At 39.6% G+C, this 26,124-nt stretch overlaps 1 long non-coding RNA gene across 1 annotated transcript in view; it reads left to right on the plus strand.

Moving 5' to 3' along the window:
* Positions 1-26,124, plus strand: part of LOC137162672 (uncharacterized) — a 53,494-nt gene that overhangs the window by 322 nt on the left and 27,048 nt on the right. The window lies entirely within an intron of this gene.

The following is a 26,124-nucleotide window of genomic DNA, read 5'->3' on the forward strand; positions in this document are numbered from 1 at the left end:
AAGAACCTGATCCAAAGTCCACTGAAGTCAATTGAAATACTCCTGCAGATTTCAGTGGGCTTTAGAATAGGTACTAGAAGAACTGGGGAGGATTAAGGAGCTCCTGTGTATCCAGTAAGCTAAATAAAGATTACATTTTGGATTCATTCTGACTGGAAGAGATGCTAAATTGCTTCTTGAGTCTGACATTTTTCACAAAGGTGGAGGACTAGGTATTCAGATAACACATCTGATCTAGCCAACACACTAAGTATCATTAAAATAAACATGTAAAATGACTACTTTTCCATTATTAGGATTTTTGAAATTGTAATAATGAATGTGGCTCTCCTCTGTATGTTCCCTGCAGTTTCAGATTAAGTCATTTTCTATGAACTTTCTACAATCCTTTTAGGCATTGGGTTTTGTTGATGTTGGTTGCAACTCCTATTTATATGAGCAATTTATATTTTTTGCCCAATGTGACATTTGATATATTTTGCTTGGTGATAACAGTGTAGAAATTAGAGGTGTGGTGGGAACTTCAAACTCCACAATTTTCTGGGCTTCTGCTCTTTTTCTAACAAGGTCTCATCTAAGGAACTCAACAGAAAATTGCTTTGCTAGGATGGAGGGGGGAAGTCCAGCTAGAAACTAATGGCCAGATTGAGCAGTACACTTCAGCTGTTTTGTGTTGCTACACAGTGCAAAAAAATTTAGATTGTATATTGATCATTCTGGCCCTTCGTACCTTGCTAAGTGATGCCATGTATAATGTTATCCTACTATACTAATAAAAAAGTATATTCCACAATATAACCTAAGTGTGTGTTGTAACAGTTTGCTAATTGATGACCCCCACTCCTTTGTCAAAATCAAAAGGCTGAATCCTGAAGTCCTCCCTCAGTTTTCTCAGGCAAGATCCCATTGAAGTCCATGGAAATTTTGTGCTAGGTCATGTCCTCTGTGGGCAAAACCTGCTGGAGGGAATGCAGGGGAGGAGCACTCCATAAGATTTCCCCCACAGTGTTTTCCCAGGAACGATCCAAGTTTCTACCTCAGAAAGCAGAGAAAACAATGGATCTGCCCATCAAGCCCTGAAGATCTCCTGAGATCTGTCAATGGCTAAGGCCATCTGCATGTGGCTCTTCTGTGCTCTTTGACAAGTCTTCTGCCAGGGCTTTCTTGGCTGATAACTGCTACTGAAGGGGCATTGAAGAGGTAACTTCACTTCCAACTTATAGAACATATAACGGAAAGGAACATTAGAATAGTTAGTGTGATGACAGATGTTATAAAGAGTTAATGGTTGTGGGAAAAACTATACATGTATTAGGGCAGAGGTTTTCAAACTAGGGGTGTAGAGGAATGTTTGGGGGGAGTGGGAATGGCAAGTGGCTCGTGCCAGCCCTGCAGGATGGGGTCCAAGCCAGCCCCATGGGGGGGGGGGGCTGGGTGGGAGCGCCACCTCCAGTCCTGACTCACCTCAGCAGTCCATCCAGCCTGTGAGTCAGTGTCAACATCTGCTGTGGCCACTCCAATTTCCACTCCCAGCAGCCTCTGCACCCAGCGCTGGCTCTGCCTCCAGAGACCATCACAAGTGCCTTCCCCCTACCCCGAAAAAATGAGAGGGAGTGGTAGGGGGCAGGTATCGGCCCTGCCCTGGTGATGCAGGCTGGCTACAAGGTGGAAGCAGCCAGCTACTGCAGAAGCTGTGGTTGTACCACTGGTAGGCATGTGTATATTTGAAACTTACAGGTGTAGGTAATTTAATTCAAGTTCTGCTAAGGTCTCTGTTAGGTTTATAAGTAGGTTATCAAACATACTTTTGCATGTGTCTGTTTTTGTCTGGGTTGGGGGAGAGGGGACACAATCAAAAATTGTAACTCAAAGGAGAGGGGGGCTCAGTTCAGCTCAAAAAGTTAAAAAACCTCTGTATTAAGCTGAGCACTAGAGTTCATTATTAATCTAGGTCAGGGTAAGGATATGCATTCGAAACAATAGGTTTTTTTTCTGCCCCCGACACATCTTTCGAGGTGGCAAAGCGAAAAGATTGCTTGGGTTGACAGAATGCAGCTAATCACAAGGAAAAAATGAAGATAACTTCCTTAAAGAAATCTTTTCCCACAAGTCCAAGAAATGGAAAGAGGAGGAATTAAGGTGACAGTCACTTACATAAATTGTGGGAAGAAATGAGAGAAATAATGAGCAGCCCATATTCATTAACAATTATAAAAACCAGATGTACTCATTCCTAATTTCAGCTTTATGTTCCCTGTAATAGTTGTGGAGGACATTAAAATCTTGGGCTGCAATACTGCGATCGGTTAACCTGGCAATAATCTCAGACAAATCTTTTTGTCCTTGAATGAATACCAAGGGGCCATATTCTGTGTTCTGATCTATAAATTGGAAGGGGGAAAAAAGGCTGGGGGGGGGGGGGAGAGGGGAGTTTGATAATATGTCATCTTATCCAGTAAGGTCTTGTTCCGAGCAGCCAACTTGTCTCACTCCTGATTGAATAATATTGATGTGAAAAGGTCTGATGGGTCTGCTCTTCCAAATAAGAGCTAGATAGCTAAACAAATAGCAGTTCATTCTGAGAATATAAGGCAGTGACACAAAGACAAATGGCCTGGTGAAAGAGCCCTGAGACAGATTGTGGAATTGCTTAATTGTGGATAAATAGGGGCGGAGGTCATCAGCATCCCAGCTCTTATTAAATTTAGGATGACTGGCCAAGGAGAGGAAAATAGCTTTCAAGAAAATGTAGAATACTGGCCAAGAGGTTAGAAGATGGAAAAAATCAAGCATCATAAAGAGACCTTACATTTTACAGTGCACGATTTAAGGATGATTTGATACCCTCCTGATTTCCAACAACAATAATCAAACAGATAATCTTTGTATATGCTACCAAAATTTAGGGATTTAAGAGACAGGACAAAAACGTTTTTGAAAATCCAGATAAGATCCATGCATGTATGCATACACTCTGAGAAGATCAAGTTAGAGAAAAAATCAGAAAATCAGATTTGGTATAATTTGAGCAAACCTATCAGTTACCGATTCTGCTGGAGAAAGTGATTGAGATGCAGGTAAATTCATCATGCTTCCCTCAGAACTGTGAGAATAGCCTTGATCAAAGTGAAGAAAAACAGAGATCAATAACAAAGGTGGGACTGAACCAAGCACTCCTCCTGCCCATCAGAACCCTGAAGAATGTTTTTTGGGGCAATATGGAGGACTCAGAACAGATCCAAATTTTGTAGTCTGTAGCACTTTTCTTTCCTTTGAACTAAACCAAAAAGCCAGATCTGAACACCCTCAAATGTAGGGGTATCAAAATCCATGTCTGTTTTGCTGCACAGGCCCATTATTAATCACGATCGTGTTGGCTAAACAGCGGTGAATTGATCACCAAGAAACTTTGAGTCCCAAAAAGAGTAAGTAAAAAATACTTGCAGTATTGAAAACAAGTAACGCCTCAGCCTCCCTGAGCTGTGAACTTTTTTGCATCTATTCAATTCTCTCTCAATAAGGAAATGATGTGCTTGGAAGGCAGGATAATGCTATAACCACACCTACTGTGTCTCTGTATTTCTCTATATCCAGAAATAAGGGAAACGTTTTACAAACTGTGGTCCTTACCCCTGTACTGAGAAGAACCATGCAGGTCGACTCCTGCTCCTGCACAGTTCTCTGTACAAAACCAAGGCCTAGGATTATTTTCAAATGGATAGAAAAGAACATAGAGAGAGAAGGCTTTCTGGTCAAGGAATGACATTGGTATGTGCACCAGTGTGGGGGTATGGGGAGAGAAAGTGCTGGAAAATAGAAGAAAGTGGGGAGAAAAATCAAATTAAAGAACAGCAGTAAACAAAGAAACTGAGAATTCAATTGCCAATCAAATTTAAGTTGCACTTAGCCACTAGCTCATTGCTGAAATATTAAACTGCAATTTAAATAGCAACATACATATATTCCACAGTCTGCTTTTCACCAAACTGCCCTGTTTTTTAAAAAACATAAAGTGAGACAGTGGTGACTGATTACTCCAATAAATTATTATGGGCTAAAAAAATTACATTACATTCTGAATGCAGTAAAATTTACAGTAACTCTGTGGTTTCAATTCCAGTAATTAATTCTTATTATACTACAGAATAACTATTCTTTGTTCAGAGACTGAAAGCAGAAATTAAAAAATATGGCTTGTATATAAAAAATATTTTACATCGAATAAGGGCATATTATGCTATGAAACAGTTTAATCCAAAAAATTCAACTAAGTCCTTATTTCAGGATATAATATGAAGTATGATGAAGCAGGTGAGGTGCCCATATGTTGCACAAAAAGAAATAAAATACTGTCCCGTTAGTTTCATACCTGTTGCTAACCACTTTCCAGTCTGTATCATTAGACTAATAATAGGCCCTTACATTTGCCAGCTAAGTCAAGTAAACTTTGTAAATTTTGTGAGCACATCAAACCCATGAGCACCTGCATTTATTTCTGGATATTCATTATTGCAGCATAGTTATTTGACTCACCGAACATTGCAATGATGATAGACCATCCAATCCAAGCTTCTGTACCAGGGCTGTTCTCAGCTGCACTTCCTCACATTTGTTGTCCCATTGACTTGAATGTGACTTACTTCAAGTGGTTGCCATGTCATCTATGCTCAGACACTATGGTAATAGGCAACTCCTATATAAGTCTAGGTAGAACCTTATGGATACTGACTTGACCACAATTATCTCCATACTTCTGTGACTTCTAAATTGGATTATTGGGCAGGATACACATTGAGACCACTGGAAAACTGAATTTAGTGCAGCATGTCGTTGAGCACTTACTAAGCAGTACATCATACTGGGAGACTGGTATACCAGTTTTCTGGGCTCTTCAGTGACTGTCAGTGGGTTCTCGGTAGAGTTCAGATGGTTGGGAACCTGGTTATCTGAAATATTACTTCTAACTTCTGGCAACACTGCACGGTGAGTGCAGTTGAGAGCAGCAGAAGTCTTTAGCTGGAGCTAAATGGGAGGGACCTGCTATCACAGTGTTATCAGTTCTGGAATTTGCTTCTCTGATTAGCCAGAGCCTGGATTTGTTAACCTTTCAGGCCTCCTGCAAAATCCATTGTTTTCCAGAAATCTGGGTAGGTAGTGTATTGATGAGCTTTGATATATGAAGAGAAAGGGGCAATTATACAATAATTCATGGGGTTGTGATACTATTGGAAATGACATTTCAATAATTATTGTAAGATGGTAACTTTATGTTAGTGTCATTACAATTTATGTGATGTGCCTAGCATTCTAGAGGCTTAGTTCACATATAATTAAAGAAAATAAATAAAGCAGAATAGGATATGGCTTGTTCTTTCCCAGCCGTGGTAACTCTGGAGGACTAACAGGAGTAAAAACTTGTCGGTCAGACATGGAGATGGAAAACGCATACATACTGGCTATTGTATGCACATTCATTGAGTCTCTGCTGAGATCCAAGGACCTGCGATCCACTAGACCCTTGGATCTAGTGGATCCAGTTACAGGATCTAAGCCTAAATCAGATCATGGCAGACCAGAATCCTCTTACTTAGTCTGTCCACTGGAATATACCAACATCCCAATTTAGAGAAGGGGCCATGGGTTTAAAAAAAACAAACACCCAATGAAATATGGGGAAGAGCTGAGAATAAGATTTTAGATGTGGCTCCATATCAAATCCCCAGACCCAAATTCACTAAAACTATATCATATCTCTACTTTTCTTCCTTACTGTCCTAAACAAGGAAAATAAGTGGTGGTAGCAATGGCCTCTTCCTTCCTGTTTAAAGTCTGAATTCCCACTCATCTTACTCCCATTTAAATAAAACAAAAAAGCCAAGCAAAAATACTCCTGCGATAAGCAGATTTACAAAAGAGTTTCCTGTTATGAATATAATTGTAAAGCTCTGTCTGCTTTAAACTACCAGCCTCAAATAAACTCTATGAAAACTGTTCAAATAGCTAAATAATTGTTTTTTTAGTTTCCATGATGGACACCAGGTTGTTCTTCTTGCAATGTTTAGCAAGTTAGCTTAATTATTTTAAAGTATTTCATTAGAAGAAAAACCTACAAACAACTCAAGATTTCTGAAACTCTGATAGAGGGCTCAGTCCTGTAAGAATCAGCATTGATGATATAAGGGTATCTTATTTGAAGATTTTGTAGAATGGGTCCCATAGTTAACACTGGTTCTATAAACAACATGCTAATTACATTATTCATTTTTCTTTCCAATACCTATTCTGATACTCTGGGTGTTTGTTTTAAGATCTTCCCTAGATATAGATATTTCTCTATTTGTAATGATAGCCAGCTAAGACAATTATAACTACCCAGCTCCCATAGACTCAGGAGGACCCCATGCAGAAAAATTAAAGAAACAATGGTGTATCTTTCCATCTAAATCATTAATCAGTCAAATATGGAAAACATGAAATGTATAACTGACTGGGAACCAATAGAAATGGGAATTGAACAAGACATGAAAAATACAGTTTGGTAATGTTAATTGTTTGTTTTCTATCAAGAATTTGTGACCGTGAAGACCAAATTTATGTTGAGGAAAACTGATAGTCAAAGGAACAACACAAACTTCAAATATTAACCCTTAGTAAAATGCTCTGAGTCACATCTTCAGTTGGTAAATCAACATAACTCTATTGACTTTAATGGAACTATATTGCTTTATGCCATCTTAGAATCTGGCCTATATAGGTGTCACTTATGGTGATGTTTTGCTACATAGGATACCATCTTCTACTACTTTGGCAATGAAAAACTCAATGAAGTCAAAGACTAAGGGACTACGCCCAGAAATGAATCACCTCCATTCTTTGATGTTGATGTTCTGAGATCCAGTTTAGTACATTGGCTGTCCCTTGGTGTGAGGAACACAAGATTAGCACTTTTATTTCCAATCTTGGCCCCTATGGATAAATCTACACAGCGAGAGGCAGCCCATGGCACCCCACTCTCAAGACCTCAGAACCCAAGCTCCAGCCTGAGCTGCAACTTCTACACAGCTATGTTTAATGTCGTAATGCAAGCCCCATGAGCCCAAGACTGGACAAAGTGCATGAGGATTGGTCAAATGATACTGAAAAATGTAGTACCCAGACGGTATAGGAAGCAGAAGCTTGGGGCCCAACAGCCAAAATTCATGAAAGTTTGGCATTGCTACTTTTGTTCAGCTACGATCTTTATTAGGCAGGGCTTGTATTATAGACATGGGAAGAGCAACACGGTTGCCCCATTAAGATGATACATGCTAGAAGAGGAGGAATGAAGACAAGAATTCCCCATATTAAATATTTAGGATTAGAGCCCAGTTTATATCAAATGAGTTGAAAAGGTGATTTTCATTGGAAAAGTTGCTCACATAATGTCTATATGCAAACAGGTTTGTGTTTTCATTTATTTAATTTCTTTAAACTTCTAGTAATGTGGATTTTTAAAATCCGCTCTCTCTCTCTCTCTCTCTGTCCTCACTTTCTAAAAGGAGTGTTTGAGAGGGGAAAAGGCAGTAAACATAATTTTATTGTGTTTATTTGCAACTATGTGTTAGGGTAACCCCAAATGAGCTTTAAGACAGACAAAGCTTTAATTTGAAACACTGAAAAGGCTATTTTTTTCCAGCTAATTTTTACTAAACTTAAGGTCTGTCAGTGAATTGGTCTAGAAACTAGACTGTCCATCTCCAATAAATACATATTTTCTTCCTTATTGTCTATTATGTTTATAATTTTAGGGCTCAACTCTTTCTATTAGACATGGGCCACGGAGGATTGGTTCCATGTAGGTATCTTTAAATGCAGACACATTTAGAGACCAGCCTGTAAGTCAAATAGTCACTTGGGGTGGGTGTGAACTCGGATGGGGTTCACATTCAGGTTCTAAAGACTAATTTACCTTTTAAACTGTAAGCCCTTTGAGGGCAGAGATTGTCATTTGCTATATGTTTGATCTTAATATGTTTGAGGCCTCTAGATCCTACAGCAGTATAAATGTTTCATAATGAATAATTATGGAGAACAGATGCCTGGGGGCAAATCCTAGAGCAGTGGTTTTCAACCGGTGGTCTGTGGACCCCTGGGAGTCTAAGGGGTCCACGCAAGGTGATTATGAAAATAAAATTTCACATCCCAGAAAAGGCATTCTGTTTTTCTGATCAATCAGAAGTATGTGAATCCCTCACCTACAGATTAAAACCTGGAAGTGTTGTTGTTACAGAAGAAGCCCACAGTTTAGCATCCTTTCTCACGCTGCATCAAATGCAAGGCCGAGCATGTGCAGCATTTATAACCAAGTTCTGTTCAGTCAGTTTTCAGTCTGACTTCTCTGGTAGGGATCTGCAAACCACGGGTTGAATTTCCAAAGAGGTCTGCACCTCCATTTGAATTTTTTTAGGGCTCCACAAATGGAAAAAAAGTTGAAAACCACTGTCCTACAGTATAGTGAATCACACCATTTTCACTGAGTCAACTCCCATTGACTCGTATGTGGTAAGGATTTCATCCTTACTTTTTAAATTTACATGAAAGCTGGGATTCTCCTTTACAGAGCTCAAAGGATGTTTCTGTTAACATGGGGTTGTGATATTCATCAGTGTTGCCTCCTTAAAAATCAGCTTCTGAGGAATCAGGCCTCTTGTAAAACACACAGGATTATTTACTAATGTCCTTGGATTTAGTGGCTTTCTCACCTTTGCTGTCTTGGGGTATATGGATATTATTCCTGGCTTGCATTTTTTAATGTATATGTTAAAAACTTGCCAGTATTCTATGCTGATTTATAGAACATATTCTCCCTTCTTAGTTCTGATGTAACTAAATTCAAATTTATTTTTGATTAATTCCTGTGCAGTGGTTCTTCATTGTAGTATTTCTCTGACAAAAGAGTTCCAGTGTTCTTCCAAATGGTGTTTCCAGTTTTTACATATGGATACACTGAAGATAAGGCGAATGTCAAAGTCAATGAGACATTTGTGTTTGTACAGTGCCCACCATAATGGGTCCCTAATCCTGACAGGACCTTTAGGTCAACAATGTGATCTAGAATGGATATTTAATAATAATAATAATCTGTGTGATTCAGCACAATAGTAGCATAATATCACAATTATGCTTAGTAGATTCACAAGACAGGAGAACAACTAGAATAAAAATTATACATCTATATCTCTGATAAACTAGGACTGTTAAAACAGCAAATAGTCATATAAAAGCTACAAGAGCCTGATGTTTAACAGCTTGGGAACTGAATGTGATAACACGATAGGGTATACCTTACTTATCACTTCTGACACTTCCGGAAAATAACATATGAACCAAAACCTGGGAGGGAATTTCGAATCAATTATTCTTGGTGGCATTACTGATTTAATTTCTGACTATAGTGCATGTATGATTTATAGTTGTCTAATAAACCTATGAGCTTATCTGATGACAAAATATAGCTGACTAGTCAAGTTCTACTTTGACTTATGCCAGCAAAATCCTACTGAAGTGTATCAGGATGGTCTATATCTCTATAGCTATCTCTACAGGTTCTAAAATATTTTTTTTTTTCACAAATTTACAATTACCAAGTTCCAAAAAATTACCAGTGAAATTATGGGGGCTTCAGGTTTCTCTCCTATTTCCTCTGTCTGTTATCTAGCTGGAGAAAGGGATGAATATAAACTTTTTTAACCTAAAGAATTTACCTTTGTGTGTCTGTCCTTTTCGGGTAATAGCTACTTCTGTTTTCAGCTAACTTGGATATGTCATAGATGGGTCATAATCAGAGACATCTTGTAAAATATAGCAATGTTAAATAATAGGCTACAGATTTGGTTTCAAGCTTATGAGCATACTTGTGTCTTTCACACCAGCTTTAAGCCACTAACTTCATTGAATTTGTTGTTGTTATTTCTGAGTGACACTACTGTGAGTGAGAGCATTCTGGCTTTTATGTGGCCTTGGGCAAATTGCTTGGGTCCAAATTTTCAAATGCGCCACTAATTTTGGTGCCTCCGTTTTTTTAATGTCCATTTTGAGACATCTACAGCTTCTTTCTCCATAACCTTACACTTTATGATCACTTTCACTTGTACAAAATGAATGGGAATTGAGAGCAAAATGCCATCAATCAGACTTCTCCATTCCTAGGCACAGTAGCATTCTACAACTCTGTACAAGTGTAAAATGACTACGTAAGAAGCAAGGCACCAAGGCTCTGGTTTTGACAAATGCTCAGCATTCAGAACTCCTATTGAAGTCAATAGGCGTGGAATCAAGCCCTAAATGAGAAACAAATTCACGCTGAGATGTTCAAAAGAGCCCTTTGAAAATTGCGGTCTTAGTCTCCATAAGATTGTGATTTGCAATGTGATTCCTGTAATATTCTCCACCCTGAACTAACAACTCTCCACATGAAACTGCCTTACATGCACTGCCTACATTTGAAAGGTGCAGAAAATTGAATCACAACTGTAGTGTATTGAGGATTGTGTTGGAATTGCAAGCTATCGCTTTAAGGGTCTGTCTAGACAGTGGCAATGTGCATAGAAGGCGTTGATTTCTAAAGTGCAACAACATGTTGTGCATTAACCAGCACATGTAGACCTTGCTGGCACAAACTAAAAGATCCCTAATGCGCTTTAACGTAGCACACAACACTACACTATAGTAGTTCACACCATCAGGGTCTGCATAGGCTAGTTGGTGTGCATTAGAGACCACACCCCTTTAGTGTACATTCCTGCACTGTGTAGACAAGCCTGAAGTGTGTGTGAGGAGGAAGAGAGGGTGGTTACTGGTGCTGCTTGGGGGCTCTACGAAGAAGAATGTGATGACAAGCAGTCAGCAGATAGCCAGTCTAGAAAGTTGGGGTGAGTTGTGCGTCTGTTTTAGAGAGCAGCTTGCTTTGTGTGTGTCTCTGTTTTGGGGATCTTTTGTGTTATCATTTTGAATTCTAAGAAACAAAGTCATGTAATGTTGCAACCTCCCAGCAAGAGTATTTGTTTTTATCTACCTTTCGTGTATATGCCATGAACATAATAGCAGTCTCTCCCTACAGTTACATAGGACACCACGCCATATTTATGAAATGTTTTAAAGATTAAATTAACTCTTAAATGTTAGATATTACAAGTTAGTATCATAGCTGAGTATTGTAATTCAACTTGTATATCACTCTCAGACCAGCACTGTTATCTAGATCCTTTGTATGTATATTAGAAAACACAATGGGCTTGATTCTGAGTTTCCCTTTAGCACCTTTGTGCCACTTCGGCATTGTAAAGGGGCCCTAAGGTAGGTATAACAGTAAAGTGATTTGCAGTACAAAGTGGCATTGGTGTAAACGAGGATCATGTTCACCCTGTCTTCTCATGATATGAATTCACAGGCACCCATTTTTCTTTCATTTTTCTTTTATTAACTATTCCATTATCAGAGAAGACAGAGAAACACTTTCATATAGTATTATATTCTTCAGTATTCCAGAGCCTGACATTTTCCCATACATTCAAGAAATGCCAATGTGTGAAGTGGTGGGTATTTGATAGCAGAATCAATGTCCTATTAAAAATTTGCCATGGATCAACTGCACTTAGTAGATTCCACAACATTTTTGTCCCATTATACACTGTTGCTCAGACAGCCAATCTGGGTGTTTCTAATCTTGCTGTCACTAGTGATTGGACTTCAGTCTGGCAGCTTTTTGGCTGGAAACACAAAACTTCTGACAATCTCCATAAAGACAAGAATTTGGCCAAGAAACTCTCTTGGCAATTAAAACACTTTATTCTGCAATTGCCTTCATGAACTGACCTACTTCAATTTTCTGTCTGATTTTTGTAGCATTCAGAGTAAAAATTCCAATTATTCAGGTTACATTCCCTTAAATACTGAAAAGGGCTTGTTCTATTTAAGAAAAAAAGAACTCTGGATCAGAGCCCCAGCTGATGTGAACTATCATAGGTCAATGGACCCCGGCTGGGGATCTGCCTCTCTGGGTTGAGGGACTGTGTGTGTGTGTGTGTACGTGTACGTGTACATCGCACCTATCACAATGGGATCATGGCCATTACCAGGGCTCCTAGGTGCTACTAAAATACAAGTAATTAATAAATGTGAAATGCAGAGTACTGCACTCTATATTCTTCCTGTTCCATGAAAATTCCTCTTGGCCAATATTTAGCATGGTGTCTGGGACAGCAGAGAATGTTCTGAAGCTGGTTCATGTGCATATATTCTATAGAAAATGTTGGACTCCACTCTTGTTCTAATAATAAAAGTACTGTGTAATAGAATCAATCGTACTTTCAGACTTGATTTAAGTGCTGCTATCTGAAAGTCAGGACTTTCTTTCTTTTCATTCAGCAAGAGAGGGTGCATTATACATACAGAATAACTGGGGGGCAATTTGGAATGACAGCTACAAATTCGCTTAGGAGGTCAGGTGATTTATGATGTCAGTAGAACCCAAGATATAATTACAGATTTCTTTAAAAGTTCTCAAATTTTTTATTTCATTTTCTGTCATGAATTTCACTATAAATACAAATTTACAAGAGTTGGCAAAGACCCATTTGAACTCTTAAAAAAGAAAAACTATATTTTATTTAATGAGATGATCTGCGTAAAGATTCATGTTCTTGATCGGTATTTAGTATTGTTTTATGTGCCTTTTTAAAATGGAATGAAATCACGAGGCATCATTTGACATAAGATAGGGGCAAAAGCTGCAATGGAAGTAAACTATCGCCGTATCTTCTGGCAACATTCTGTTCTGTACCTTCATACAGAAAAGCTTTTCTTACTGAAAAATAATTACAAATACATTCCAGCAATTTCCATAGCAACAGCACATAAGGGAGGCTCTTTTATGGTGGAAGCATTCTGTTGTCTTTATGGTGGAAGCATCCTGTTGCTATATTAAGGCCTAAAGTCTTGAATCTGTTTTCAATGGTAGCAATACTGGGAGAGTTCTTAAAGTGAAGATGTGCCATAAACATGATATCACAGCAAATCACCAAAATGTTTGGGGTGCACCCATTTGTCCTCAAGATGCACTTTATGTGTAGGGCAGATTGTCTACTTAAGATTGGAGTGCAGACAGGAAACCCCATACATGGCTCTTCCTTGATAGAAAGGAAGTGTGGCTCATCTGTCACCCAGGACCTGTTGTGATCCCAGGGATCCATGCATGGGAAGTAGATGGGCCAATAGTGGAAGCAGAAGACACTCATTGTCCCCCACCAGTCATAAAGAGCATTACAAAAGTTAATGTGGGGAATGCTCATGCTGCTTATGTTACCAGTTCTAGAAATCCTCTGGTATTTTGTCTGAGCACAGCCTTTCGGCTTAGGCAAATAGTGAATGACACCTTGGGCCTGATTCTTCACTGCCCTTTGTGATTTTTGTCATTTACACCTGTGCAAAGAGTGCATCATGGGTGTGACATGCTACCAAATCTGAATCAAGCCCCTAAGGTTCAGCACACTTTCAGATAAACATATTTACAGTGCTTGTAGTTATATTTAAATAGACATTTGCTGAAGTAATTGCAGCTACAATATTTGTAATTGTGTATGTATAAAAATGTATGCAAACGTACATCTGCGTGTATTCCAGATGTATGCAGAAGTGCAGGCATATATATCTAGAGCCCCACACCTTGGTACATCTTTTACTAGTAAATTTAAAGTGTCCCGTACGTGCACAACATGAAATTATAAATATTTGAAAAAAATTACAAACCCTTTTTCCTTCAAATGTCAGACCCTTGTTATGACTGAAGGTTAAGGGTCTTTCTTTCAGACCTCAGTTCAGCAAAGCACTCAAGCAGGTGCTTAACTTTAAGTAACTTCCATTGATTTCAGTTGAACTACAGCTTGTGCTTAAGTGCATTGCTGAATAACAGTGTAAGTGCATGGCCAGTTGGAAGTTTTAGAACTAGACTCACTTGGAATGGAAAGCAAAAATAAAAAGGTCGTGATCAGATCATTCATAAATGGCCAAATGGAATTCTATGAAACCATCCCCCAAAACTTCCCTTTGGGTTTCAAATTAAGTAAAAGACAATTCAACACAAAGATTAATGTATTAAAATGGTTACAAGCTCACAGTTGCTTGCTCAACTGTAACTCTTCTCTCTAGCACAACAATATATTAGCTCTTGGAGTTCCAGTGCCATCTTAAATCACCTGAGTTGTCACTGGCTAGGGAGAAGAGAAATTACTGACACAGCATCACTGGCAAAAGCACTTGGTAGAGTGCAACTATCCATTGCTTCCATTCTCTTTTCTTTTCTGCTAGATTATATTCCAGTTGCTAAAAGCATTCTTTCCGGACAAGGCAAAGGTAGATGTTGCTGTTAGCGGAATGCTCCCTCACTCCATGTGCTCACTAGAATACTTACACCTTTTGTTCCACTGTGCTAACTTGGCTTAGTAGGGAGCTACGAGATGAAATGTCTATCTTCAGAAGAGCGATGTTTACTTTGGAGCATATGTAGGGTCTCAGAAGGTGATAAACGCTTTCATTTCTATTTAAAAACTTCTTAGGTAATTTGGCAATGATCACAACTTTTGTAAAATGATTTTTTGTTTTAAATTGCATTAGGTAAAATGAGGATGCTGACATAATCTTGAAATCCCCTGGGATATATTACTCAGCCTGAGGGGAGGGAAGGAGCACAGAAGCCAGAGTATAATATGCATTCTATTTGCTAAGATGAATCCCTGGTAAAACAAAAAACTGTCATGCTGGTATAGACAGTGTGTTTTTAGAAAGAGTTCATCAATGCATCCTGCTTTTGGATCAAAATACATAGGGTGAAATCCTGCCCCTAATCTAGTCAATAGGAATTTTACCATTAATTTCAGTTGGAAGATTTCACCCCCATGCCAAATTCTGTCCGCCATTTCATTCTGGAATCAAATAGGAGAGTATAACTGAAAGCAGAACTTGACCACTTAAGACTAGCTGGCTGTGTTTAAAGGATGGGAATCACTGTTATGAGAAGTTCACCGTAGGGTGATATTGTCTAAATACTTGGAAGCATAGGGTGAAATCCCAGTCCCATTGAAATCAACAGCAAAACTCACATTGACTTCAATAGTGTGACATCCTGACACTATTGAGTATAGAGTATATTAACCTTCATCCACGTGTGACTCCCATAGATTCAATGTAAGTTATATGCACGGATGCAGAGCAGTGTATGATCCTCAGTTCTACGTTCTATCGAGCATACAGTACTAAAACACAATATGCAATAAAAGTATAGGAATACGGTGGTTCCATTAATGCCAAAGAACAGCAAGAGAATTTTCTTGTAGCCTAAAAGATTATGGCCTCAAACCCTCAGCTGATGTAAATTGCTGATGGATGGAACTACATTGATTTGTACCAGCTAAGGATCTGAGGCCTAATTTCTTTGACCGAGATCTGTGTTCACCCTATTAGCCAAAGATCTTACTAAGAATCTACCAAAGAGATGATACTTTAAAGAATGCTGCAATCCACCACTGTCTTTAACAAATGCCCCTCTAACATCTACAAAGAATGCCCATTGTATTCCTTTACCATTTCTAGATCTCTGAAGATGTCATACAGGCAGGATGTCTGTAAATTAGGGCTTGAGGGCAGTGATGAAGACAGTATTGGAAGAATTGTTTCTATATACATATAAGAAACCAGTTGAGACAAGTGTAGCTTACATTAAAATAAGTAAAATAAGTAATAAATGCTTTAAACTTAGTGGTAAAAGACATACTATACTGTCTGAGGTGCTTTGGAAGTTGTATGCCATTTAGACTTTTCTTGAGTCTGTTTAAACTTACTATTTGCCACTCCAAAATCCTCTGAAACTATTACTCTATATTAAATATAAAGCCAATAAATTCTTTCCTAATGACAAAATCATTCAAAATTGATAGTTTGAAAGACTTATAGCTAACCTTACACCAGGGATATTTTATAGTGAAACTAGACCTGAGCAATACCTGCCTTAAGCATACCTTTCAATCACCATAACTAGAGTTGTCTCAGAGCCCAATGGGAGAGAAAATTGCACATAAGAAAGGTAACGATTTTCTTCTCTCCCACCGCTCAGGAATATTTATAATACCCTCAAGCTGACTGTCTTGCTTTTGAATAGAAGAGGTCTAAGACCAGAGTTTGTTGAATACAGCAGTGTTCAAACAGTTGCTTGTGTTCTGAAGGATTATTCCATTCAACCGTGCTTATGCTCATTTTATTTGATAAAGTTAATGTGAAAGGGTTTTATTTACACAAATATTTGGGGAATGGCTGTGGTTCTCATGAATATCTGTGTTCACGTGCAGGTGGTATTTGCTGTCTGTTCACTGTTTTTTCATTATTCTCCTGTTTTAAAATATTCAGTCATCCAGTCAGGGAATAGAAATAATATCACGTGACCTGAGTGACAAATCATACATCATGAACAGTGAATAGCAAATAAACAAGTAATCCCTTTGTGATCAACCCATGTGGCAGAAAATTGTTAGTCCAAACTATTTGGTGAATACCTACCAGTAACAAATGTATTCAGAAAAATCAGGATTGATTCATTAATCTAATGATTTATATTTGCAATGAATACTTCAGCCAAATCTGTTTGACTATCCATTTGCAGGTGGGGAAACTAAGGCATACAGAAAGTAATGACTTGCCCAAGGTCCCAGAGTCAATTAGTCAATGGCAGGGCTTTGAGTAAAACTTGGGTCAACTGAGTGCCCTCTAATGCCTTACATTCCACATGAGGAGTTTTTAACTTGGGGCCATGGACAGGTGTCAGGGCATTGTGTAGCCCTTCCTATGTTTTTAATTAGAGGGGGGTGATAGCTAGACAGGAAGGGATCCAGGGATGGTCCTGGCATGGAAAAGGGCTCATGGTATGGAATAACTGAAAACCACTGCTCCCCATCTTGTTGCCCATGTCAACGACAGAGCAAATGTTCAAGTAATGAACTGCCATGAAGGCCTCAAACAAAACTGTGGTAAATTAATCCCAATTTTGGCCAAGAGACTGTTGCATAAGTGCTGAAACTATGGCTTCTGGCTTGAAGTCGTTTCTATTATATGAAGGGTTTGCAGCTTGGTTCAAAGGCTGTCAGCACCCCCACTATAAAAATTATTCCAGCACCTCTGCTCAGTTGGTGTACATCAACTTAATTCCACTGAAGTTAATGGAGCTATGCTGATTTACACCAACTGAGGATCTACCCCTTCATTTTGTATTCATTATATCCATTCCAAATGCACACTCCCCTCCCACCTGCATGAGACAAAGCCCTGAGAGGGTTTCTTGGCTGGCCATCCAAGATTTTGTCAAATGAATCTATTGATGGGGGTTGTTGGAGTTACTTCATTTGCATAAAAAGAAATATAAAGTTGTTCAGAAGCCAAATAAAATATACTTTGACTAACAAGAACTCCTTTAACATAAATGCCATAATAGTTCAAAGTTTATTACTGTACATTTACTTAGCAGGCTTTGGCACTCAGATTTTTTTTCCATTGGCATTAGGAGAGTTAACGAAAGTAGCTGCCAGACGCAATTTTAACAAACCTGAATATAATCAGAATGTTTAGCAAATAATCGCTATATCTGGGCAGATCTTTCTTTAACACTCAGCAGCTTTGCATGCTGGCATGCCAGCAGATATGAGAATAGACATGTGGAAGGGAAGACTAGGGAAACATAGTCTCACTTGTTGCATATAAAGCTCAGATGCCAATTTCCAAGCTCTGCAAGGAGGGTGAGCACGTTAGGCTGTGCAAAGCATATAAAACCCAACATGAGGCCTCAATGTCATGCACCTTCAACATTCAAAGCATCCCAAAGTGCTTTACGATACAGAACTAGTTACAAGTAATGCAGTGACTATATGGGCAAAGGCTGCAGGCATCATGCATTCAGTCAGATCTCTCACATAGCCTCACATGCAACTTTATTTTTACTGAAAGAGGGAATTCTGGCCAGGACGTTGAGATTAATATTCTGTAGTGTTTTCAGAAAGTGGCATACGATCTTTAACCTCCACTTGAACAGCCACCGGAGATGAGGGAAAAGACGTTTGTTTGGTCTCATCCAACAAATATCTCAATGTAGAATCATATGTTAACATTTTCAGACCTGGTGCATCTAAATCTATAAATAGGCACCTTAAGAAGAGGCTTGATTTCCATAGATGCTGAGTACCCACAACTCCCACTTATGTCTATGTAGGTGCTCAGCACCAATGAATATTAGACTTCTTATCTAAGTGCCTAACTATGAATATAGAAGCCTAACTTTAAACATGCAGCAAGGTTGTAGACCATGTATAGTCCAATCTCTGAGGGTGACTGCTATTTATGGAGCAAATCCTAGGCCCTTTCTAGGTGGCTGTAAGGAGCATGGAAAGCCCTTTCTGAGGCCAACTTCACACTGGCTCGTTTGATCCTGAGGCTGGTTGATCTGAATATGGAAGTAGGCACACTTAATGCTTTTATGCCTAATCTGCTGTCTAGACCCACATAGTGTTTTTGTTTTTCCTTCCCCCGCCCCCCCCCCATGGGAAAAAGGGGAAGGGTGATTGTGTAGCTGAAATTCTCACTCCTCTGATGGACCATCTATAGATCCTGGTCCCCTTCGAGGTCCAAGAATGGTCTTCTGATTAGTCATAGACTTTAGGGTCAGAAGGGACCATCTAGTCTGACTCCTGCACAACTCTGGGCACAGAACCTCACCCACCCATTCCGGTAATAGACCCTAACCAATGACTGAGTTACTGAAGTCCTCAAATCATGGTTTAAAGACTTCAAGGTACAGAGAATCCATCAGCAAATGACCCGTGATAGATGCTGTGTGGAGAGAAAGTGGAGAGTCTAGAGCACCGTATCCTCCTCTGTAACCAACGCCAACAAAATACACCTTTTAGTAGGAAGTGGGAAGTCGTGAGTGTGCAGAAAGGGGACTAACTTTGACTAACTTCTTCCCCAGCAAACAGCTCTGCTTCAGAGCTGCCATTCCAGACTATGTTCATGCTTTTTCTGCCTTAAGTTTCCCCTGTGTCTGACTGCCAACCAGAGTGTACATGGTGCACCCCAGCCGAGATGGAGTCTAGGCAGGGATTATTTGATGCAACCCACAACAGAAGATAACTGTGTCTGGCCATGGGGAAGGAAGTGGGTGTTCCTGGAAGCTTTAATGCAGTGCTTACTGTCCACGTGCATGAGAAGATGTTCAGGATGTGATGGCCTGGGCACAGGCTAGTCACAGTGCAGAGTCTCGTGAGACAGTACAGCTCTGCATAGATTCAGAACAGGAGGTACGACAGGGGCAGGATTTGATCCTATGTGATTATGCTTCACCTACGTCATCTTGTATGCTGAAGCATTTCAAAGGTTTTTGTTTTCTTTTCATGATTAATTTTGCTATAAACTGTATAACCTGGTGGAATGATTTGGCAGTTAAACCCAACAGTCAGACAGTGAACAAGGCCTTTCCTTTAAGGACTAGCATTTATAACAAGAAATTGAGGCAAAAAAGAGTAAACACAAAAATCCCCATCTCGGGCCCTCATTCTCCACTACTTCTGAGCTGCTCTTGGACATAGTGGATAGCAGTAGCTGCAGGGAGCCAGTTTCAGCCCTCTGATCCTTATCTATCTGGCTCTAGTTGAAATTCGAGCAGTAGGAGGCACATTCTAACTTCCACCACTTTCACAAGCTCTTTCACAGAGCTAATGTCAGCATAGCTTAGGTGTAGTGGAACTCGGCTTCACCATTCCTCCTCTCTCCCCTGACATGGCCACCCCTCCCCCTCACGTGAGCTGTCATAGGTGCAAAGCAAACTTGATGGACCAGCGAATCCAGCCCTTGGAGTTCAGTGTGGGTCTTATGACCCTGGGCATAGAACCCTGCCTTTCTAAAGACACGTTGCCTATTTGTTGCCACATAACCACTTGTATAGTCCATTTTGTGAGAGCCTCTGCGGAGGGGAAGCAGAAGAGCTGGAGTTACCCTTTGTTTTCACTGGGGACCACTGCACCCTATTAGTCATTCAATCAACATTATTTTTCCCAAGGTATTTGTTTTTCTGCCAGAAGAGAGCAGACAGCAGTGCATGCTTCTCCCTGCAAAGGAAGATAGAGCACCCGGATTAAATAGCATTGTTTCTCTTGCTCTTAATAATGAATCGTTCTGTTCTTTCCCTCTCACCATTCCTTCTATTCTCTGCATTTGAATGATGGAACAATTAAAATTGTTCCATTTCTGCTCTTTCTCATGAAGAGAATTCCCAAAGCTCCAGCAGTTAAATAACTGGAGTCAAGAAAGATGAGTTTTCTTCTGTATCATTGGCTTAAATGTTAGCATGTTGGTTCACTTTGTTTGGTTTCATGCTTTGGTCATCTTACCTATGATGCTTGATAGCATCTATTTAAGAGTTTACCAAGGGCTCTAGGTTCTGTTTACTTTCTTTGTGGGTTATGCAAAAGGCAGTGTTTTAAAGAATGCTAAGTGTGTGCAGGTGTGTGACACAAATCAATAAAAGCTAGATTCTAAGTTAAAATGAGACTCCATCCTGCTGTCAAAAGTTACATGAATTAATGGAAAAGAGTTTCCCTCATAGGCTTTATATACCCTTGGTTGATTCACTTTATTAATTCTTACAAGATCACTATTTTGGTCTCTCTCAATGAATTAAGAAGAAATATCACTAACTAGATCCGGTATAGTTAAGCAGACTGCATGCAAGCTTTCCCCAGACATCCTTGTCCATCCATACTTATCTACAGCATCCTTTGCTGTTCCAGTCTTGGGCCTCTGCTAAACAGTTTGCAAGATAATTATAATGAGGGCTAGTGCTCATTAGCTGCCAGATTCAGAGGCCACCAAGCTCATTTATAGGTCTAGAGAAATAACCAAACCTTTTATTATCCTAGTCAAATTATGCACTGGGCTTGAAATAATGTGTGTTTTCTGAGTGGGAGGGGGTTAATCTAAACATGCACCAAAAAAACCCACCACACCCACAGCAGCGAGTCTCAGAGCCTCGGTCAACTGACTCAGGCTTCTGCTACGGGTCTAAAAATAGTAGTGTAGATGTTCCCATTTGGGCATGGACTCTGACTTGGAGTCCACCCCACTCCCTGGTTTCCAAAGCCTAAGCTCCAGCCCAAGTGGAATGTCTACACTGCTATTTTGAGCCCTATAGAGTGAGCCCCACAATCCTGAATCAGTTGAGCCAGGCTCTAAGACTCACGGCTGTGTGGGGTTTTTTTTGTTTGTTTTTTTGCAATGTAGATGTACCCATAGTGATCACTAGTAAGGCAATTGCCAGCAGCAAAGTAGGCCAGTCCCTACCGCTGGTTTTCCATGTCATGGTAATTTAATTTAATAGCTCCATGGGCTCAGAATTGCTCTAATTCTCTTCCCAAAGCAGACAATTGTGATAGGGAGGATGGTCTGTTGGTTAAGGACTTGAACTGAGATTCTGGAGACAATGAGTTCAGTTTCCGTCTCTGCCAGAGACTTCCAGAATGTCTTTGAACAAGTCGCTAATCCTTCTGTGCCTTACGTCACAGTCCATAAAAGGGAGCTAATATGACTTGCTGACCTCCACAGGAGGTTTGTGAGGGTTTTTTTCATTAAGGCATTCAGAGAGCATGGAAATGAACAGAATATAAAACCTTTTAAATAAAAAATAAATTTGATCTTCTGAGATCCCTCTCTGCTAGATTTATCTAACAATGGAGAGATCACATCTTCCCGCTGAAGCCAATGGGATTTTTTTGTTCATTGATGGGATCAAGCATAAAACAAATCTTCATGTCAACAAATGAATTAAAAGGCCATAAACTATCTTCTCCCTAATCTACTATTTCAGCACATTAGCCAATAAAACCCTGAATGGGATTTTTTTTACCACTCATTGTTTACTACAGAAACAGAAAGAAAAGCAAGCCCAGGCCCCCTACTGCTAATTATCAGAATGGCTAACCCAAGCTTATACTCATGACCTCCTGACAGAACACACTGGTGGTGGCACAATAGATGTACAAGTGGGGGAGAACTGTATCGCCCCAACACAATCATTTCTCATACTGTGAACAATTTGAAAAGCTTTTCCACAACATGGGGCAGCAGGGCTGAGGGGGGCTAGAGTTTCTTCAGATCCAGCCAATGTCTCCTCGCTCCTCTCTGCACCAACACACACCATTGATTGAATGCGTGTTAACTTCATTGAGATCGTAGACTTCCAAGGTGATCCAAAGACTGTTTATAGCTGCCTGAGTCTCAGCTGGAGACTGGAGAGAAGGAAATGGGATTTTTAGTCTTTTCACACAGCACGGTGTCATCAGCCAGGTCTTCCCGCTGGTGACAGAGTGATAATGGGGACGCTTCTCATGGTTTTAGCAAAGACTGCCTTGGCCTGTGTCTGTCCAACTAGCAAAATAGAAGAAGCTGCCAAGAAAAACAGTCCAAGGTATGAAAGTTAACAGTTAGTAATAACTGCGGTGTGAAACATTCCCATGAAGTCCAGACATCAAGGATGCTGCTTGGAATAGCTTGAATGTTGTGCATTCTTTTCCAGTGAAAACAGGGTAGTACAACAGCAGTGTGGGAGACAGCAGCCGAGGAGGAATACATGAGCCCTGGAGAACAGACCATCAATTTTCTTTTTGTGGCTGGCTGAGGGAGAACTGGAATGTATATTACAGTGACTTCTGACGCCAGCCGCTGTTATGCACTCGGTCCTTGAAGCTCAAAATAAGTTACCCTAAATTTATTTTTTAAAAATCCCAACTATTAATAGACCTGTATAAAAAGGTCCCTTGTAGTTTTTAATCATTTTCATCTGTGATTGGGGAAACCAACTATAAAATGTCAGTATGGCATTCCAAGGGTCACTGAAATGGGTTTTATTAGCTAATGTGCTGAAATAGTAGATTAGGGGAAAGATAGTTTATGGCCTTTTAATTCATTTGTTGACATGAAGATTTGTTTTATGTTTGATCCCATCAATGAACAAATAGGAAGGGAGCAATGATTAAAAACTGGGTAACAACTGGGATGGGATAATAAGTTGATGGACAGAAGAACATTCTGTTGATAAATATGATCCTTGTGGAAGTGAGAAGCTAATGGGAACTTCAAGATTAGCATATCAGATCAGACAAGACCGTCTATAATGATATATCCAGCCTCTGCAAGCGGCCAATTACCTGACTTCGGGCTAGGGCAAATTATAGATTTAAAAAAAAAAAAAACCCATGCGAGTTGTGCAGCCCTGTTCACAAGAGTGAAAGGTACTTTCTGAAACCCAAAGGAGACTAGCTTGCATTTTGAGGAATGAGGTTTTACCACTTCTTTCATCTCAGTTTGCAAACTGGCATTCCAGATGGTCATAAAAGTGGCTAGTCCTTTCCTAAATGCAGCCATTATATTTTGTCTGATGACTTACTGTGCCACTGACTTGCACATGTTTGCTATACATTATGATCCCAATACTGGCCTGATGCTCCTGCATCCCAGTGTCTCTCCCTCGCTTTATGGACCTGGAAAAGGAGGTTATCAAAGTCTTTTTGAAGACTTAAGTTAATTATTTCTACCAGGTCTCCTTAACCCAATGTTTAATTACCAGTTCATGACAATTGAAACAGTTAAGGAAACCCCAGTTACTCGATGCTATAAAGAGACTTTTGTCATACAGCACTTTCAGTAAATGCTGTCAATGATGATCACTTCATTCAGCTTCTCTGGACCCAAATCAAGGCTCACTGGCAGACTGAAATTCTCCATTCACAGTGGGCTAGGCTGTGTCACTTACAATCTGGACCACGTTGGGGTGGTGCAGAGGGAAGAGTGGTGTGCAGGAAGAGTGAGCACGTGTACTGTCCCTTAGGATGACGCAGCCTATTCTTCATGTCTTTTATGACTTTGAGACAGAGATTGCCATTTACTACATTTTTTTGTACAATGCCTTTGAACAATGAGAGCCAACCCGGTTGTGTCCTCTGGATGCTACTGCAATATACATGTTAAATGACAATAACACACATGCTACAGAATTAGCCATTTTTGTAGAGGGCATTAAGACTTTTTTCACTCTTTCAGTACTTCTAGAACATGCTGATGTGTCTTAATCTTATTACGTATTTATTGTGCATGTCTTAGCTGCATTGGTTTTTTTTGTAAAATGCCTGGAATACTATTGCAGAAACACCACCTGCAATGGGGTTTACTGATCCAATTCAGAGGTTAAAATTCTCTTTCTGGCTAGAGCCAATGGCCACAGATACCTGTCCTGAGAATGGGGATTTGCTCAAGATTGAGACAGTTGTGGGGAATTACTTCCCCCAGCACACTGTAAAAGGTATTTACTGTGGTGAGCTGAAGACCGAGTTGGGCAGTAAATCAGGGAAGAAGGATGTCTAAGAAAATGAGTTTCATGAGAAGCAAGCCATGGGTTAGGGTGGGTATGTTACTGTTTGCATCTTAGCTAAATTGTGTCCCACTTTTGCCATGTACTTTATGTAGCTTGCGTATCTCCCATTGGCTGCAGCCAAATTTGGCAGCAAGTGTAGACACAGGCTTAGAAAAGCTTGAGCTATGACATTCAAACCAGGATCCAAGTTGATGGGGGAGGTGGTTTCAGAACTAATGTTCCTGGAGTTATTTGAAAAAATACCCTTAAACACATGAAAGTCAATTTGTTTGTAGAACCTTTGCCTCTAGTCCGCCCCTGCTATTTCCCAAACATCCTTTCATGTATGTCCCTGAGTATGCATTATATTTACCTCCTCTTCTAAATTTCCTGTGTGAGCCTCATACCTCACTTTACTATTCAATGCCACATACTAATGAGCCATCCATCCACTACATTAGATTCACCTGCACAGTCAGACATTTCTGCCACTCCAGCATGCTCAAAGAAGCTGTAGCTAGCGTCAAGTATTGACTGCATTCATGAGACAACTAAGATGGCATATTTTTGAACATTTTTATGCCAGAGGACAAATCATACCAGCTGTTATTTTGGCAATAAAGACCCAGGAAAGAAGAGAGACTTTTTTTAATGGACTATTATATACTAGTTCATGTATCAGAAATTACACCAAGAAATGACCAGTTTGGGAGAAGTAATATTAATGATCTCCAGACTTAAATTCTCTGTTCTCACTGTTATCTAATACAACATACGTATCACTGATCTGAGAGAACTGGAATGTTACAGCATGTACCTTCCTGTCATTATTAAATATACAGTAGAACCTCAGAGTTACAAACGCTAGAGTTATGAACTGACCGGTCAACCACGCACCTCATTTGGAACCGGAAGTACGCAATCAGGCAGCAGCAGAGACCAAAACAAAACAAAAAAAAGCAAATACAGTACCGTACAGTACTGTGTTAAACATGAGCTACTAACAAAATAAAGGGAAAGCTTAAAAAATAAGATTTGACAAGGTAAGGAAACTGTTTTCGTGCTTGTTTCATTTAAATTGATGGTTAAAAGCAGCATTTTCTTCTAGATAGAGTTTTAAAGCTGTATTAAGTCAATGTTCAGTTGTAAATTTTTGAAAGAACAACCATAGAATTTTGTTCAGAGTTATGAACAACCTCCATTCCTGAAGTGTTTGTAACTGAGGTTCTACTGTAGATGTAAAGCTCTAAGCTGACATCCTAGTCACCGGTCTGCCAAATCAAATTAATTTAAATTTGTTGCAGGCCATTACTGTGTGAATCATATGACATGCTTCTTAAGCATTATGGAATCTGTGTGTACAGCGTTTCCAGGCTTTGTGGTCTTTTTTGATTGTATCATAAAGATTTTTTTGACAATGTTGAGTGTCTTAGAAAAATCTATCCTGAGCCAATATGATGCCAAATGGATACAATGTAATAATTCACCAAGAACAATGGCTTTGGTAAATAGGGAATTCTCTAGCAGAAACGAGAGAGAACTGAAAAGAGAGAGAACCACCCGGTAGAACTTGACCTTTCTCCACTTCTGTTCATGTTGGCAGTAGAATCTTTGGCCAAAAATAACTTATTCTATCAGTTTGGCATGGTTTTCTT

The sequence above is a fragment of the Emydura macquarii genome, unplaced genomic scaffold, assembly GCF_026122565.2.
Source record: "Emydura macquarii macquarii isolate MOO-44397 ecotype Brisbane River unplaced genomic scaffold, CSIRO-AGI_Emac_v2 contig_2452, whole genome shotgun sequence".
Lineage (NCBI taxonomy): Eukaryota > Metazoa > Chordata > Testudines > Chelidae > Emydura > Emydura macquarii.